This window comes from Salvia hispanica, chromosome 6 (assembly GCF_029641045.1).
Source record: "Salvia hispanica isolate PSC_SH4W2 chromosome 6, Shi_PSC_v1, whole genome shotgun sequence".
Taxonomy (NCBI): domain Eukaryota; kingdom Viridiplantae; phylum Streptophyta; class Magnoliopsida; order Lamiales; family Lamiaceae; genus Salvia; species Salvia hispanica.
In genome coordinates, this window is record NC_142697.1 from 3,437,435 (window position 1) to 3,452,710 (window position 15,276).

Genomic DNA, 15,276 nt, shown 5'->3' on the forward strand with positions numbered 1-15,276 from the left:
GATCTTCTGATTTCACATGGAATTTCCACTATCTTCTCCTCAAGGTTCTCCTTTATGAAGTGTCGATCAATTTCGACATGCTTCGTTCTGTCATGCTGTACCGGATTTTCTGAGATACTGATCGCGGCCTTATTATCACACAACAATTTGCAAGTTTTCTGCGGTTCCAAGCTTAATTCTTTCATCAATCTCCTAAGCCAAAGGATTTCAGTTAATCCGCTCCTGATGCCTCGAAACTCTGCTTCGGCACTAGAGAGGGCGACCACTTTCTGTTTCTTGCTTCTCCAAGTCACCAAATTCCCACCAATAAAGGTGGAGTATCCTCCCGTGGAACGTCTGTCGACCAGATTCCCTGCCCAATCAGCATCAGTGTATCCATGGATATCTAGATGTCCGTTTTTTCAAAACAAAACTCCATGCCCGGCGGTTCCTTTCAAGTAGCGAACAACTCTAAGTGCTGCCTCCCAATGTTCTTCCTGCGGACTATGCATGAACTGGCTTAAGACTCCCACTGCATATGCAACATCAGGTCTAGTATGGGATAGATAGATGAGTTTCCCAACTAGCCTCTGGTATCTTCCCCGATCAGTAGGGACCTCCCCTTTGATGAGATCAGAGTTGAAGTCCGTGATTCTGAACAATAGGAGTATCTGCCGGCTTACAGTCCAACATCCCTATCTCTGCCAATAGATCAAGAACATATTTTCGTTGACTGATGAAGATTCCTTTCCCTGACCTAGGTACTTCAATCCCGAGGAAATACTTGAGGTCACCAAGATTCTTCATCTCAAATTCTGTGGCTAAATGTTCCTTGAGTTGTTGTATCTCTTCGACATCATCTCCAGTAATGATCATATCATCTACATAGATTATTAGACAAGTGATCTTTTCCTTTCTCCGTTTGATGAAGAGGGTGTGGTCGGAGTTACTTTGTTGGTACCCATACTTCTTCATCACCTCTGTACATCTTCCGAACCAGGCCCTTGGGGATTGCTTTAGCCCATATAGTGTCTTCTTCAGTTTGCACACCTTTCCTTGCTCAAACTCTTCTGAGAATCCTGGTGGAGCCTCCATATATATAGGGTCCTTCAATTCTCCATGAAGGAATGCGTTGGTTACATCGTACTGATGAAGTGGCCAGTCCTTATTTGCCGCAATAGAAAGAAGTACTCTCACAGTGTTCATCTTCGCAACTGGAGAGAATGTCTCAAAGTAGTCGATCCCTTGGGTTTGAGTATACCCCTTTGCTACCAATCGAGCTTTGTATCGCTCGATACTTCCATCTGGTCTTCGTTTAATTGTGAAGACCCATCGACACCCCACTGTATGCTTTCCATCGGGCAATGGGCTAATCTCCCAAAGTACCATTCTTCTTTAATGCTTTCATCTCTACCAGCATTGCATCCCTCCAATGTTTGATCTTTACTGCTTCTTCAAAGGTTCGAGGTATCTCCTCCTCGTACAGTGCAGTTTGAAAATCCTTTGCCATTTTGGAGATGTTGGCCTCGGCGAAGTTGGCTATTGAGTACCTGCTCTTTCGCCCTATTCTTTCTGGAGAGTATCTTTTCGGAGGGATTCCCCTCGTACTCCTAACGGGACGCACATATTGCTCTGTATCTTGATCAATACTAGTGTCTTCTTCTTCTTCTTCTTCTTCTTCTTCTTCTTCTTCTGTACTAGGAGGGTCAGAAATAATAACTGAACTGTCAAGATGTGGACTAGATATTACCTCAGATTCCGTTACGGTTGGATCAGAGGATCGCAGCGGAAGCGTCGTTTGACTCATTTCTGTAGATAAGTTCGGCTCATGAACAGTGCCAACTTGCTCTGTTGGCCCCATATCGAAGTGACTTGGCACATACCACCGAAGGGAGTCGGTTTCTTGGGTCTCCCCCTGTCTCTCACTCTCCCCCTGAGTCCCAAGGTGGTAAAAGAATTCTGTTTCGAGAAAGTTGCAGTTCACGGTAGTGATAACCCGTTTGGTTTTTGGATCGTAACATCTATAGCCCTTTTGATTGATCCCATAACCGACAAATACACACTTAATCGCACATGGTGAAAACTTGGTTCTTTCGTGTTTTGGAATGTGTACATAGATCGAACAGCCAAAAATATTTGGTGGAAGAGATAAGGTTGCGGGAACTTGTGTCAAGGTAGCCAAGTGGTCTAGTGGAGTTTTTTGGTTTAATGTTTTAATGGGGAGTCGATTTAGAAGGTAAATGGAGGTGGATATGGCTTCTGGCCAAAAATATGGTGGAACTTTTGAGTCAAATAGGAGGGCTCGGGTCATTTCTTGGATGATTCGGTTTTTTCGTTCAGCAACTCCATTTTGTTCGGGTGTGTGAGGGCAGGAAGTTTGGTGGATTAACCCATTTTCCCTAAGAAATTGAGACATAGATTTGTTCACAAATTCCCCCCCGTTATCTGAACGTAGGATCTTAATGGATGTTTGAAATTGGGTTTGGATCATTTTATAGAACAAAATAAATTTATCAACAACTTCTGATTTTTGTTTCATAAAATATACCCAAGTGGCTCTACTGCAATCATCCACGAATATCACAAAATACTTAAAACCAAGACTAGTACCAACAGGCGCAGGGCCCCACACATCAGAATGTATTAAAGAAAAAACAGTCTTAACACGAGTATCATTCGGTTTAAAGGTGTTACGGTGGCTCTTGGCCAAAACGCAAGTTTCACAAGAAAAATTCTTAGGAACAAAAAGTTTGGGAAATAAAGATTTTAGATAACCCGGAGAGGTATGACCCATTCTTCGGTGCCAGAGCCAAGTCTCCTGAGTGGTTGGTCCGTCAGCAAGCATCGCCGCACCATCTTGTAGAGCGATCTCGTCTACAAAATAGAGCCCACGCCGTTCAGTGCCACATCCAATAATCTTCCCCGTCCGGATATCCTATAAGAGACAAAAAGTTGGTTGCATCAGCAGAGTACAATTCAAATCCTTAGTCACATGACTAATTGACATCAACTTCTGAGATAAATTCGGAACATAGAGGCAGTTCGAAAGTTGCACATTCGGAAATATTTCTATAGTCCCTGCCCCCTCAACTGGTGTTATTCCTCCATTGGCAGTTTGTATATGTGACTTAGGGGTCTTATAAAATTCTACAAAATCTTTTCTATCATATGTCATTGTATCTGTGGCCCCACAACCGATCCACCCCGTATCATCAATTTCATCACTATCCCGGGCCTCAAAAGCATACGACAAACTTTCTAAGGGTGCAAATGAATTCTTGCAAATAATGGGGTCGGATTCTGTAATACTCCTAAAATGGGGTCTTCTTTCACATTTTTTATTAACTGGGGACTTAATTGCAAGAGAGAAAGTATTAGGGCTAGGGATCTCACTCCCCAACCCTTTACCTCCACTTTCGGCACCGTCAAGCTTGAGGGAGGCGATCATTGCCTCGACTGTTCTTCACCCTCCGTTGTCGCCGCGCTGGCCACCGCCGGTTTGGAGACCACTGGTTTCCGGTCGTCGCTCCTGGAACTGAGCTGTTTCACGGCTCCCTTCTGCCCCTGCTCCTCCCCGAATTTTTCCTCCTCCTTCTGTTCCGATGGCTACCTTGGCCTTCGCCGCCTTCTCCTCCTCCCACCAGTCTGGATATCCAATTAATTGGAAGCAAGTTTCCTTTGTGTGCTTGTTCATCCCACAGTGGGAACACCATAGCTTTGATTTGTCCGGTTTGGTGTTTCCCCGGCGGTTAGTGGTGGGGCGCGGCGGCGGTTGACTCCTGTGTTGAGGTTGCGACTGGCGGTATTCTCTGGCTCCAAAGCCGAACCCTACTCCCGATGATGAGTAACTTCTGACGGCGGTGGTGGGTGATTCGGACGTCAGTGACATGATTTTCAATCGAGCTGCCTCCCGTTTCACCCATCCGTAGGCCTCATCGACTGAGGGATATGGATCCACCTTGAGGATCTCGCGTTTGACCCAATCGTACCTCTCGTTCAATCCGGTGAGAAATTTGAATAATCTCAACTCCGATTTGATGCTCCGATACTGTGAAACTCCTTTATCACAGCAATCTACGGTCCTGTGTGGACACCGATCTATGTCCATCCATGCTCCATGGAGTCTACTCCAGTAGAAACTCAATGGAGAATAATTGGTAGTTTATTCAATATGTGAATGATACAGAAATTACAATAATATATAGGCTAGAGTATCTCTAAGTATGGTAAACCTAATTTACAATAATTGCTATTCTATATAAGGTACAATATTCTTCCATATCAATTTCATATATTCTCCCTAATTTACGTGATATTTCTTCTAACACTCCCCCTCAAGCTAAGTAATGGGGTTCCCAATACTTAGCTTGCATATTACTTCTTGGAACGACTTCGAAGTTACCGCCTTTGTCAAGATATCCGCCAACTGATCTTCAGATTTGACATAAGGCATTTCCACCACTCTTGCTTCAATGTTCTCCTTGATGAAGTGTCTGTCTACCTCCACATGTTTGGTTCTATCATGTTGCGCCGGATTTTCTGAGATACTAATGGCTGCCTTGTTGTCACAAAATAATCTACAAGGAAGGGCAGGTCGAAGATCCAATTCCGTCATCAGTCTTCGCAGCCACAATATCTCTGTCAGTCCACTCTTAATTCCTCTAAACTCTGCCTTTGCACTAGAGAGTGCTACCACCTTTTGCTTCTTGCTTCTCCATGTTACAAGATTCCCGCCTACAAATGTGAAATACCCTGCAGTCGATTTTCTATCATTTGGATTCCCTGCCCAGTCAGCATCGGTGAAACCATGGATCTCCATGTGTCCATGCTTCTCAAACATAAGTCCATGTTCAGTTGTTCCTTTCAGATACTGAACGATTCTCAAAACCGCTTCCCAATGTGCTTCTTGCGGTGCATGCATAAACTAACTTACTACTCCAACGGCATACGCAATATCTGGTCTAGTATGAGATAAATAGATAAGTTTTCCGACTAACCTCTGATATCTCCCCCTGTCGGTCGACTTTGCTCCCTCCACTATCTGCAATCCATGATTTTGCATCATAGGTGTATCTGCTGGCTTACAGTCAATCATCCCTATTTCGGCCAACAAGTCAAGTATATACTTTCTCTGATTGATGAAAATTCCTCTTTTTGACCTTAGCACCTCTATCCCCAAGAAGTACTTAAGGAGACCTAGATCCTTCATTTCAAACTCACGGAATAAGTTCTTCCCTAGTTCGACTATTTCCTCCTCATCATCTCCAGTAATGATCATGTCATCTACATATATGATCAGACATGTGATCTTTCCCCCTCTTTTCTTGATAAACAAAGTATGATCTGCATTACTCTATTCGTATTCGTACTTCTTCATCACTTCTGTAAATCTCCCAAACCACGCTCGAGGTGACTGTTTCAACCCGTATAGTGTCTTCTTAAGCTGGCACACTTCCCCATCTACAAAGTCTCCCGTGAAACAAGGCGGTGGTTCCATGAATATTGGCTTAGGTAACTCTCCGTGCAAGAATGCGTTCGTCACATCAAACTGGTGGAGCGGCCAATCTTTATTAGCAGCAATCGAGAATAACACCCGCACAGTATTGATCTTAGCAACTGGGGAAAAAGTTTCAGCATAATCCACACCATACGTCTGAGTGTATCCTTTTGCCACGAGTCGTGCCTTGTATCTCTCTATTGTCCCATCTGATCTTCTATTTATTGTGAATACCCATTTGCACCCGACACTTCTAGCTCCTTCAGGTAATTTGCTCTTGCTCCACGTATTATTCTTCATCAGGGCTATCATCTCAATAAGCATTGCTTCCCTCCACTTCTTATGCTTCATTGCCTCCTCGGCTGTCTGTGGGATTTCTTCCTCTTCATATAGTGCTGCCTCAAATGCTCGAGCCATTTTAGTCAAGTTCCCTTGTACGAAGTTTGCCACTCCGTAGCGGCTCTTCTTCCCTATCTTTTCGGGGGAATATCGTTTTGGCGGAATCCCCCTTGTACTTCGGTAAGGAAGCACATATCCCCCGGTGTCTCCATCCACGGTGTTATCCTCCTCTCGGGGTACTGTATCAATCAGATCAGTAGTAACTGGACTTTCAACAATATTTGGTTCAGAAATTACCTCGGATATCGTCGGAGAAGGATCGCTTGGGAGCGGGTGAAAGGGTTCTTGTGGTGAGACGTGCTCGGCAGTGACTATCACTGGTTCCGTTGAATCCCCAATCGAGGAGCTTGGCAATGGCACAACCCAACTTAGATAGTCCTCGGAATTACTTGGACCACTCTCCCCCTGACTATTAAGGTGGGTATGAAGAAAAATTCAGTTTCTAGGAAATTGCAGTTCATGGTAGTGGTGATTTTTCGAGTGGACGGGTCATAGCATCTGTAGCCTTTTTGATTCACTCCATACCCCACAAAGACACATTTGATTGCACAAGGTGATAGTTTGGTCCTCTCGTGTTTTGGGATATGAGTACAGACGGTACAACCAAAGACTTTGGGCTGAAGGTTCAAGTGTTCGGGTATTTTGGCTTGTTTGGATAGGGAATGAAGGGGGATTTTCATGTTCAGAATTTTTGTAGGAAGGCGATTGATGAGATAGATGGACGTAGCAACCGCTTCTGGCCAAAAATGTTTGGATAAAGCAATTTAAAGTAACCAGGAGAAGGGTGTCCTAGTCTTCGGTGCCAGAGCCAAGTTTCCTGTTTCGTGGATCCGTGAGCCAGCATTGCACTACCATGTTGAGCTATCTCGTCCACGTAATAGAGTCCTTGCTTCTCAGTGCCACGCCCAAGAATCCTCCTCGTCTGAAGTCGGGGTGCATTAGGAGCGTGCAATTCAATTCCTTAGTCACATGACTAATAGACATCAATCTTTGAGACAAAGTAGGGACATATAGACAATTCATGAGTCTAAGTGTAAGTGAAATTTCAATTGTGCCCGATCCTTCCACAGTAATCAATTCTCCACTGGCAGTTCTAATATATGACTTCATGTCATTATCAAAAGTAATAAAATCATTCCTTTCCGGAGTCATAGTATCAGTTGCCCCACAATCAAATATCCAGCCCTTAGAATGTTTATCAATTACATTATGAACATGAAATGCAGCGGAAGTTTCTTGTAGGGGCTCAAAACGATTTTTAGACACATAATTGGGGCAAACAAAATAGTTTTGACATGTCTGGGGTCAATTGTAATTTTCGGACAGTCAGGGGGGCGAATATCAACAATATGGGGTATTTTTTGATATTTCCAGTTCTTATGGGGTTTGAATTGAAAACTTGAGGAAATTAAAATAGGGTTTGGGTTAATCCCAAACCCGTTACCTCCTCTTTGCGCCGTTCTGTCGACGATTCCCTTCGTCTTCTCCGCGACATTCCCAGCGCCTCTCGCGTTGCCGCCGACGGGTTGATCCTCCGATCGAGTCCCCACTCCTGGTCCACCTGATTCCCCATGATTTCCTCCATCCATTCGCCGTGGTGTTCCATCGTGGTTCATCCCCACGACGAGCTTCGCTTGCGCCGCCCCTGCTCTCGATTTTTGTCGCTCCTCCCACCACTCTGGGTACCCCAATCGTTTGAAGCATGTCTCCCATGTGTGCTTCTGTTTTCCACAGTGGGAGCACCATAATTTTTAGGTGTCGGGGCGTTGATTTCCCGTTAGGCTGGCGGCGGAGGGGCGCGGTGGAGCGTCGCGGTACGGTGGTCGCTGGTTCTGGGTGGCGGAGCTCTGTCCGATTGCCGCGAGTCCAAGTCCGATTTCACCCCCAAATGACGAATCGGCATTGTTGCCGTTGGCTTCTCCGGTGGGTGAGGGCGATGCCGGTGGCATGATTCGACGTCGAGCCGCCTCCGTCTTCACCCATCCGTAGGGTGCCTCCACTGATGGGGTCGGTTCTTCCTTCAAGATGTCCCTCCGAATCGAATCGTACTCCTGATTCAATCCGGTCAGAAATTTAATCAATCGTTTCTCATTCGAGTGTGTTCGAAATTGATCGATTCCCTTATCACAACAGCTAATCGGCTGCTTCTGGCTTCTGTCAATGTTTATCCATAATCCGTGGATTCTCCGGTAGTAAGTTTCCAGATCGAGGTTTCCTTGTTTGATGTTTATCGCCTTTTCTTCCAGGTCGTAGATGTGGTATTTGTCGGCCTTGTTTTCGAAGGTCACAGCAAGGCTGTCCCATAGTGCTTTGGCAGTCAGATGGTGTGCGAAGTCGGCAATTATATCTTTCTCGATGTTGTCAACGATCCACGAGAACACCACCAATTCGTTTTCCTCCCACACATCGAACCCTTTGCTTCCTGGTTCCGGGGGCTCGTTCCTGATGTATGAGTAGGCTCCTCGGCCTCCAATCTTAACTTTGATCAATCGAGAGCAAAGGGGGTAGTTTCTTCCATTCAACTTGAATGCAACTGTGATGCTTTTGCTATTTATGAGGCTTGTTATCTGTTCTGGATCGGTTTTTGTGTCTTCTGTATCTGACATCTTTGGTTATAGGGTCGGTTTCTGGGCTTGATTCTGGTTTGAAAAGGGTTGAGAAAAGGTATTATCGGCTATGATGAAAATTTTCTGAGCCAAGATCGATTTTTTACCGTAGCCTTCAAATTGAACGGCTCCAACTATTCACTATGGGCTCGCCTAATGAAGGTGGCCATCAGCGGCAGAGGAGTCTACCGCCACATCACTGGAAATCCGACTCCACCGGGACCGGGAGAGAAGGGATACTCCGATTGGGAGGAGATAGACTTGATAGTCTTCTCATGGATTATTGACAACATGGAGACACATATTATAGCCGTTTGGTGGTGTGCGAAATCGGCTATAATATGTGTCTCCATGTTGTCAATAATCCATGAGAAGACTATCAAGTCTATCCCCTCCCAATCGGAGTATCCCTTCTCTCCCGGTCCCGGTGGAGTCGGATATCCAGTGATGTGGCGGTAGACTCCTCTGCCGCCGATGGCCACCTTCATTAGGCGAGCCCATAGTGAATAGTTGGAGCCGTTCAATTTGAAGGCTACGGTAACGCTTTTACTTGATCTGATCTTCTCGGCAATCGGCTCGATTTGTTCCTTATTCTCGTCGATCATTTTGATTGTTGGTTTCTCGCCGTCTCGGTCGAGAATTGTATATCTGTTCTGGGGTTATTATTTGGGGGCTATAATGATATTTTTCTGAGCCTAACCTGCTCTGATACCATGTAGAATTGGGTAAATTCTTTGTTATATTATTCACAATGAACTTGTACATTATATATAAGCTAGAATAATGCTATACAAGGTAAGATTTTCCTCAATCTTTTGTCTTGTTGAATACTCCAGAAGATGTCTTGCTGAATACTCCAGATCTTCCAACATCTTTCATCCATTTCTCTCCTTATATTTCCAGCTCTCTATGTTCTCTAGTAAATATCATCTCAGCTGTTTCACCATTCTTATTTAGATCTCAGCTGAAAATAAGATTGATTGCAGTTAGATTGTTTGCTTCAATTCAACTTCTAATATACAACTATAAATATGAATATACCTGAAACCAAAGTAATTCACGTTGTATCTAGAGAACTGCACCCGATACTAAATTCAGCTTGTTAGGAGGTGCCAAACGTGCGGCCAAGTGAAGGACTGAATTACCAGATTTGTCGGTTATTTCCGAATAGTTGATTCTGTAGTTGCTCGTACGATATATGAGATTAAACACTTTCTCACAACGGTTCTTGACGGCCATGTGGAGAAAGTTCTGATTAAAAATATTCCTAGTATGAATTGCAACAGGAAGTGTCCTTACAATTTCTTGTACAACATCATTATTTCCCGATTCAGCTGCTGCTATAATGGCCTCTTTGCAGATAGTTTGTGCTTGTCTGTAGTCTAACGGTTCTATAAGGTTGCATAAATATTTCACAAGCTCCAGCGCTTTCTCACGAATCAATTTCTTTTCATGAAACCTATTAATGCCAGGCGCTGAAATGCAAACGACATGCGGTCATAAAGCATGTCACATATATAGATTGCACGAGAGTAATAAGATTCATTTATTACCTAAGTATTTGATAACATGACAAAGAGTTGAGTGCAACATTTGGACAAGGTTATGCAACCTTGGAGCCTTTGTACCAAAATCATTTTAGATAAGTAATAAGAAACAAATTACTAGTTTTGAATGTGAATCACTTGCCTAGAATAGTTTGGTACTCAATATCCAAGTATTGTGGTTTCATATCAATCTTCACAATACCTTCAAAATTTTAAGGTAATACTCGGCTAAATTAACGCCTATGGACCGTACTGCCAAAACACAGAGTTAATAAAATACTCACACCAGTATATGAGATTTGTCCAGAAGCTGAGTTGATCGTCCACATCCGTGGAGAATGCTGTCGCTCTGGATGCAATCTTCTCCAAAACTCTACCAATGAATTCATGGTTCATCCTGACCATATAGGGATACTTGCGGATCAAATCCAACGCTATATCTGATCATCGTAATTCATATATAGTAGTATATAATTAGGAGACGTTTTGATGTTCTGTATGATGGCGGTGCATTATAATGCTAGCTTTTCTTAAATTGCTAACTTGTTAACTCATCAACGCAGTGTATTAATAATGTAAACACGATAACTTGAATGTGCTCGGAATATTTCCTAGCACAACTTAAATGTGCTCGCAATTTTCCTAGCACTTTTATGGTACTCACAAAATGAGGAATTATTTTGTATTGTTAATGCACTTTACAAAAAAACAATCTCGCAAAATGATACTCCATAGCTCCATTTCTTCTTCTTTCCGTCTTCAAGCCCGTGCTTCTACCTCAGCTGACTGCCGCCGCTTCCATCTCAGCCGACTGCTGCCGGTTCTTCCACTACCGGCAGAACAGAAAGTCTCTATTGGAAGTTAATTATGGGTACACTACCGAATTTTTCGAATTTACGCCGATAAAATGTGCTTCTAATAGTACATTTCGATTTATATTCATCAATGCAGTTTTATTGAACCAATTTATTCTTAGTTTGCTCATGTATTTCCTTTCTTCGAGTTTGATGGTTTTGGGAAGAAACTCAATTACATTATGTATATTTTATATTGTGATTGACCACATAGAAACTCTGATAATTTGAGTGCAGACTTCTGCAGAGCATAAACTTTGTTGTGCTTGTGAATTTGAGTGCAGACTGCTTCATCCTCTTTGCACTTACTGTCATTGGTTAATAGGGTGTCTCATCTAGCTTTTTATAAATAGCAAATCGAAATTATTGGATCTGAATCCACCTTCTTCGAACGTGTTGTATTTCAATGGCCCTCATCTAGCTTTAGTAATCAAAACTGGAATACATTCTCTCACAGTAAGTTCTCAAAGATTAATGCCCGAAAATCTGAGTCACAAATCATGTAGTAACATTTTGCATTTGTGAATATGTAGGAAGGGATTGCAGTTGGAAGGAGATTTGCTAGTCTAAAAAACTACCAAGTTGATGGGAACAAAGACTGATATGATTATTTGCCTGTTTATAGGGTAATTTTTGAGAGAGGGCTCGAACTCGGCACCTCATACATTGATGTCTAAGCTCCTTGCCGCTAGGACAAAGGCTCTGGACTTTGAACTCAATTGACTTGTGAAACAATTCAGTGCTCGCATGTGAATTCAATTCGGCATCTTGAGTTTAATGTCATTTTAATTTAATTATTTTATTTCTATTTTTAGTTTACTGTCATTGGATACATGAAACTGAAATAATAATAATAATAATAATAATAATAATAATAATAATAATAATAATAATAATAATAAAAATATGAAGAATTCCAAGCACTGTGCTCGAAATATAACATGACTATTAGAACAATATTCTAGCACCAAATTGTGCTAGCTTTCTTGAAACGTCGCACTTTTGGTGCTTGGATCGTCGCATAAAGGAGTTGACCAATATTTTCAAGCACCCTGAAAGTGGTCAGAGAAACTAATGTTCTCTGATTCGATCATATCTACATCATATCTTAGTATTTATTCTATTATTAAGTAGCATATCTTTCCTATATAATTAGTGTCTTGTTCCTTAAGTTAGGGTATCCACTATTATAAATAGTGGACATTGTTATTCCTTTTGAGCATTCAAGAAATATGAAATTATTTTTTTAGCTTTTATCGTGATTTATCTTTTTGCAATCTTAAATCTTGGTTTGATTGACCGGCAAAGCTCCGACGACTGCCTTTTATCGTGTTAAGGGAACTTCACCCTTAACAATTGGTGCTTCCATTCTCGAACTCATGGCCAAAGTCAATCTTCGTTCATGGCCGGAGATATCGCAAGCAACCGACGGCTTGCAACTGAATCCAGCAGTGGTGGAGTACATTCTTGCTAAGCTCTCCCAATTTGAGACCCGATTGGATGGGCTTAAGCACAGGGCAGCAACCACGCACCCTCCGCTCCGGCCCGAACCTGATCCACCTGACACGGCCACGCTGTACAGCGCCGCTCAACTACCCTACCAATCACCATTGTCTCCGCACCATCCGGCGACCACGTTTCAGTAGCCGCACGCTGCACAGCTGCCCCAACAATATTTTGCAGCAACCATACCAACCGCCTGCTCCTCCACTCGACGCTTTGCAATGGCAGCAACCGCAGCAACCGGAGATGCAGGATTGGCAGTGGCAACAACATCAGCCCCACACGCGACGTCAAACAAGCTGGGACCCTCCCAGCTACCGCCAACAATCGGGGCTCATGCCGTACGACCAATATCCGCTGTCATATCACCACCGGGAAACAAATCAGCCGCCGCCGAGCCCGTCTTGTTGTTGGGATCCACCTGCGCAGCGAGCCCTTTATGGCTATCCAACCCACAATCAGTCCTACCACGTTCCGCAGCCGCACCTGGACCCAACTCCAGCCTAAGGGGCGCCGAGTCACGGACTCCCTACCTGGGACTATCGTGTGCAGCAAGAACACCACACCTGTGATCAACAACAGTGGCAGGATTGTTACCATCAAACTCAAACGGAGATACCTGCGGCTTACACCCCTTCGTTGAGACCAGAATGTACTCCATCCATATTTGCTCCGATGCAGTCACTGGTTGTTACTAAATTTGAAAGTGAAGAAGGTGCAATTTCAGATTCTTTGATTTTAGAGGCTCGGGTTAAATATTCATGTGATGATCCCAAAGATTTACACTGCATTTCTAATCGTGGTATGGTGGAAGATGAGCATTGTGACAATCTGGAAAGTGTGCTTTCAATGGACTCTAACTTAGAGACAGAAATGGAGGCACTTGATCATGATGCATTTGGTGTATCTTGTTCTTCTTCCATTGCTCTGCTTTGTAATAATCATGGAGTTGAGGAGGATAGAGATGCAAGCCTCGACAACTGACAAGCCCCATCTTTTGAGGAAATATATCCATTGTGTGGCTCTAATGCTTTCTTACCGGTTATCGAAAGGGATTTCAAGGTTTTGCTTCAAGGATATGTGCATGATAGGTGGGATATTTTGAAGTTGAGGAAGTTGATGAACTCTTCTTTGTTAAAAGAGGACAGAGATGGTTTCTATGTGGATTTGCATATCACTAATGTTGCAAGTATGAATTATCGTTCAACATTGCTCGACGCAGATGCACGGTTGATCCCTCCCCAGATGGACATGCGTTGTTCGAGCATCCGTGGTCGCGTTGACAAGATCCACATGTTAGCGTTTAATTATCACGAGCCCGCCTTGGTGAATTTTGATGGAGATAATGAAGGCAGACACTATTCGGTGTGCGTTTGATCCAGGAGGAGAGAGCTCGCCAAAGCTTCTGTTTGCGTCGCTCTTCGTTGTGTCATGGTTCCCACCTTGAGGACAAGATGGCTTTTAACCGCGGGGGAGTTGATACGATCATATCTACATCATATCTTAGTATTTATTCTATTATTAAGTAGCATATCTTTCCTATATAATTAGTGTCTTGTTCCTTAAGTTAGGGTATCCACTATTATAAATAGTGAACATTGTTATTCCTTTTGAGCATTCAAGAAATATGAAATTATCTTTTTAGCTTTTATCGTGTTTTATCTTTTTGCAATCTTAAATCTTGGTTTGATCGACCGGCAAAGCTCCGGCGACTGCCTTTTATCGTGTTAAGGGAACTTCACCCTTAACATTCTCCTAGGAAAATTGCTCGAAATCATTCCGACGAAGCAAATGGCTAGCACTATTAATGCTCGGAATACGCTGTTTTTTTCTAGCACTTTAAGAAAATTCAGAGCACTTCGGTGCTCGGTAAACACAGTTTTTTTTTTAGTGTTTAGAGATAGAAGATGAAAGGTAGGGGTTTTTTGCACGCGTGTCGTAGGCGCGTGTCCCTTCCTATTCAACAAGATTTATAAGTTCACACTTTCCAAAATACTATTAGTTAGCATATGGTAAGTTAGGGTGTCGAACCCACAAGGAACGGTAGCATCCATTATGTATTTCCACACTTAAGAAGGATTTTGGCGATGCCGCCACGCTCTAAATTGGGGGTGGGAACTGAACTACGAATTATAAATAACACCTAAGCTAAGATTGGGAACTAAACATGCAAATAAAATACAATAAGATGAAAGCATATAAACTGGAACGCGGACTGGGCAATCTGATAAACTGGGCAACTTGGCAGAGAATTTTGCACTTGGCGAAAATAAGAACATTTCGGAAATGAAAACAGATTAGCAACTTGCATGAGCATTTCTAAGATTAGAAAGCAAAAGAGTCTAAGTTAACAGACTAAGGAAAATAAACTAAGTGCTAGATACTAAACAAAGTGTAGAAACTAGGATTGTGACCCTTAAAAGTGGCTAAAACTAATTAACTCCTAAAAGCTAAACTAAATGACATGTAAATGAGAGGTGGAGTGCATGGATTAACTAAGCTAAAAGAGCTGCCAAAAGTGAAAAGAAAGCATATACTTGTGGTCTCCTAAACCCTATTACCCAAGGTGTAAAACCAATGGATAAAAGCCTACAACTAATGGACAAAGAACTTGACTTCTAAAAGCTGATCTTGGGCTCCTAATTCTACACTAAAGAACATAAAGGAAGTGAGAGAAATGACTATATGGCTGCTACATAATTAAAAATGCAAGAGAAACACAAGATCAACAATTAAACTACCTAAACATGCATTGAAAACACCAAACTAAAAGCTGAAACATAAAGACTCATTGAAGAAGATAAAGAAAGCTTAAGAACACTTAAACATAGTGGAAGAACAGTCCAGAACCGAGCTCATCAAACTCATGCAAAATCATACGAAAATCACAC

General features: G+C 42.8%; 1 pseudogene; it reads right to left on the minus strand.

The window, feature by feature from the left end:
- Nucleotides 1-5,332: 5,332 nt before the first annotated feature.
- Nucleotides 5,333-8,481, minus strand: LOC125206112 (uncharacterized; annotated as a pseudogene).
- Between the last annotated feature and the right edge of the window lie 6,795 nt (nt 8,482-15,276).